Source organism: Adiantum capillus-veneris, chromosome 4 (genome assembly GCF_014529385.1).
Source record: "Adiantum capillus-veneris isolate H3 chromosome 4, ASM1452938v2, whole genome shotgun sequence".
NCBI lineage: Eukaryota > Viridiplantae > Streptophyta > Polypodiopsida > Polypodiales > Pteridaceae > Adiantum > Adiantum capillus-veneris.
The window spans coordinates 121,490,822-121,495,522 of NC_140934.1; positions in this window are offsets into that span (position 1 = coordinate 121,490,822).

The following is a 4,701-nucleotide window of genomic DNA, read 5'->3' on the forward strand; positions in this document are numbered from 1 at the left end:
ATGCTCTATTTTTTCTGCTGACACTGAATGGGGTAGGAAAACACTCATAAATATCTATGCTGACAATAATCATAACATGATACAAGATTTGTGGAATTGGTTATCTTCTTTGGACTTGAGTGAAGGTATTATTGCAGGGGATTTCAATAATAGTTCTGAAACTACTTCTCATCCTACTGTAATGTCCAATGTAGAAGCACAAACTTGGGATCTGATGACTGATGGGAAATGCACAAATGCATGGGTCATCAATCATCATTCCGATCATGGGTATACTTTTCATTCTCTATTCCATTTTTCTTCCTGGTCTAGGTTGGATAGGATATGGCTTTTGGGATCTGATCGGTTACCTGCTTCTGCTCAAATGCATATTGATGTTCATTTTTATTTATCTAATCATTTTTCCTTTGACTTTATGTTTGACTAATATTGATGTTTAGGCTTTTAAGCATGTGGGTGCCAATAGGCCTTTCACTAATATTGATTTTCAGGCTTTTAAGCATGTGGGTGCTAGTAGGCCTTTGATGGTAAATAATACTCTGTTGTAGAATGATATGTTTCATCATGCAATTCACAATGCTTTAGCTAACTCGCTGGCTTGCTTGGGTTAAATAGGCCTGTGCTGCACATGGTTGTACTTCTATTCCAAGATGAAACAATGTATTAGACAAGTTGACAAGCATGTAGCTAGAGGGAAAAAACAAGAGGTGATGTAGGCTAAGAAAGTTATACTGCAAATTATGGAAAGGGATGTATCTCAACTAAGGGAAAGAGATATTGAGGGCCTTAAATCAACTAGACAAGTGCTTAAGAGATATGAATCTGAGGTGGCTAGCAAAGCAAGGTTTCTATTTAGACAGCAAGAGCTCAGAGATGTGCATTGCTCCTCCAAACTTTTCTTCAAAAAGTTGCAGTCAAAGCATACTAGGGAATGCATACACCACATTGTTAAAGAGGATGGCCACACCATCTCTTATCCTCAGGCAGTCATGCAAGACTGTAAAGAACACTTTGAAAACATTCTAAATAAACATGTGGATATGTCTTTTGAGAGGCAAAAATCTATTCAGTTAATGCTTTTAGTAGTGGATCCATGTATTGAGGAGCATAATGATAAAAGAATGGAAGCTCCATTTGAGGAAAAAGAATTGCTTTGGGCCCTCAAAAATTTGGGAAATAACAAGACCCCAGGGGCATGTGGATTGACAAAGGAGTTTGTGTTGGTATTCTGGAATAAGCTGAAATTGTTGATAGTATCAATGAATAATCACATATGGAAATCCCAATGTATGGATCCAATACTGAAACAAGGACTCATCAAGTTGTACCCAAGAAGACATTTCCTGACCTTTTATCAAATTGGAGACCTATAACCACGATGGTCATTCTGTACAAACTGCTGGCCAAAGCAATAGCAATTATAATTCTCCCTTCTTGAGGAAACATGTGCATGAGGCCCAGTCTACTTTTATTGGGGGGAGATCCATATTAGATAACATATTGACTATCATGTTTGGAATTGAAGCAAGCAAGAAAACAAACCAAAAAGTGGTACTACTGCAACTAGACTTTGCCAAAGCTTTTGACTCAATTATATGGGACTTTGTGATTTAGGTCATGACTAAATTGGGATCGCGTGAAAAATGGCTTAATGTATTATGATGCTAGGGGAGGGTGCAATATCTCAAGTGTTGCTTAATGGTAGGCTTTCTGATGATGTTAATGTCAGCAGATCTGTAAGGTAGGGGTGTCCTCTCAGTCCATTATTGTTTGTTGAAACAATTCATTCTTTATTTTTGCTTCTTAGCTGCTCAAGCCAATGCTCGCAATTTGAAAGGAATTCAAATACGGTAGGAACAAGTGGTTGCTCTAGGCTTTGCAGATGATACTATTACCTTTTTACAAGAAGATAATGCAAATATTAGAAAATGCATGAAGCATGTGTCCTCAAGGGGACTGCTATCAGCATGTGTCCTCATGGGGACTGCTATCAGCATGTGTCCTCAACCTTCAGATCCCATGTAGCAAAGACACTACTCAAAGATTCAGAGATTGGGAGCTACCCAAATTCCTCAGCTAACTGGTGGACTTCTCATACATGGTCTTTCGACCAATTGCTCCTTCCAAAATCAACAATCCATATCAGATGTAATAGAATTTGGGGGACAAGTTATAGTACATAGTGGTGGTTGTAGAGGTTCAGTGATATTTGGAATGCTCATTGTGCCGTTAAACACAAAGTGTTTGTATGGATAATTTTCAGTTGCACCATTCCCATTGGAGAACTTTTGGCAAAGGAAAAATTTAATGAATGGCCGTTGTATCAGATGCAACAAACTTGAAAGCATGAAACATCTTTTTCTTGAATGTAATCAAGTAAAGGTCTGGTGGAATGCTCTCTTGGACTACTGTATGCTGTGTTCGCAGGTTAAAACAAATAAATTTAAGCTGCTCTTTGGGACTAGTCAAGTCAGAGGTTGTTGGCGTTCAATTATGTCTTTTGTACATCAGAATATGGATGCTTTCTTTCATATGGCAAGCTAAGAATGCGGCAGTGTTTGATAAAATAATGGGTGTTATTTGATTTCCATGGGGAATGTTAAAAAATAAATTGCTTGGACTTTCCTTCATTGCCTAAAGCTATGCAAGGGCATATGAAACCCTATATGGATGCTCTGTAATAAAAAATACATACATGTACATTGATAAATTGTAATATAAGAGAGTATTTCACAGAGAGAGAGAGAGAGAGAGAGAGAGAGAGATTGAAGAAATGGGAGATAGGGAGAAATAGAGATAGAGAGAGGTAGCAAGAGGTACAAGGGGAGTGAAAGAGAGAAGATAGATGTAGGAGAGATGGAGAGAGAAGGAGCTTGCTCAACAGCTCTTTTTGGAGCAAGCTTTGTGAAGCAAGCTTTTTGGAGCGATCCTTCTTTCTAGATTTGGTCATTTGAGCAATATCTAAAAAAATCTCACTCCAAAGCTGGCTCCAAACCTCAACTCCTCATGGGTACCTACATACTTAGGTGTCTTTTTGACATGCTACCATATGATTCCATGCCACCTAAGTATCCATACCAGTAGAGAAGAGGTGTTACATGCAAACATAGGATAAAGCCCATAAACCTAAAACCCTTCCCTTGGGGTTTAGATTATGAAATTTAACAACTCTAAGACACTCCAATCCAAGAAAAAAGGACATCTCTAATCTACGAGACCATCCTCAATCTAGGAAATAAAGTATCTCTAATAAAGTATCCCCTCAAAAAAATGTAAAAAGATCGCGACCAAGCTAATCCAAGCTACCTCTAAACAAAATACATTGAGAGGTAAAGGCAAAAAAAAAGCTAGAGAATGTCGTAATGATGGCAAGAGACTAGAAGGTTATTATCGTTTTCTTTTTCATCTTCTGTGTCTTCTTTTTCCAGACAGATTTCTCTTTGGGGCTTTGAATTTCTATTGGTGCTACCTCCGTCTCTTTTGAAGCACTTGGAAGGAGGATGGCCTCTTCTTCCCACAAATGCTACAAGCATTTGACTCTAAGCAATCTTTGGCCATGTGTCTTTCAAGTTTGCCACACTTGAAGCAAGACTTATTGCTAGATCTAATTTCAAATGCTCCTCCCCTTGAATTAGAATTCCTCCTCTGCTTCTTCTCCTTGGATTTTAAAAAGTTGATCACATCTTGCAAGTAGGGTGTTGGATCCTTCTCTTTAATGATGATGATTATTTGGTAATAGCTAGATGACAAATAGGCTCCTAGCAAAAATGGAATCTTGTCCTTCTTTGGTATAGCACAGTTCACATAGGCAAGTTGTGTGGTCATGCTTTTAAGGCAATTAACGAGGCTTCCAATATCCTTATTAAGCTCCATTTTTAGCTTATATAGATCTTTATTTAAGCTCACCCAACTTTTCTTTCCTCTAGCTCTAAAATTTTTCTTTAAGCTAATGAGGTCTCAATATCATCAATAAAATGTACATAATTATCATGTAGTGTAATATTGATTATGATTACTAGTGCTTGCTTATCCTTTGCGTGGTTTTGTGCGCTCATATCCCATATCTAGACTTGTGCTCCATGACTAGATGAGGGGTCATTAATAATCAATTTCACTATTCCCCACAAAAACTTTTCATTAAATATCCTTCTAATTTGGTATGCTACATGTGAAACGCCACCCTACCAGGGTTCAAAGCTCCATGTTGGGAGCACGAGTGGATCTTTCCAAAGCACTCCAGCAATATAAACTCAAAGCTCAACATCTTTGATTCCATTATCCTTCATAGCAGACTCAATGAGCACACAAACCTGGGCACCACCATCAATATAGGCCTGCATCTGCTTCTTTGTCTCAATGACAACATCCACCACTAGAAGCACATTACTTGGCGGACTCAATCTACTACGGGCGGCGCATGTGTGCAAATCTTTCTAGAGCGATAGTTGCGGACAATAGCTCATATAATTTGGACAAATGGAGGTGAAGGACATTAGGAAACTTAACAGGGTTCAACTCAAATGTGTGAATGAGCATGGCCAAACATGTCAAAGCCCCATGTTTGGGAGTGGCCCAAGATGTGAAGGTAAAGGTTATGGGTATTGAATGCCTTATTGACTTCTTTGTTATGAAAGTAGGTGAAAGTGCTTACCCAGTCATCTTGGGGAGGTTGTGGTTGTTGGCAATTAGGGTCAAATAGGA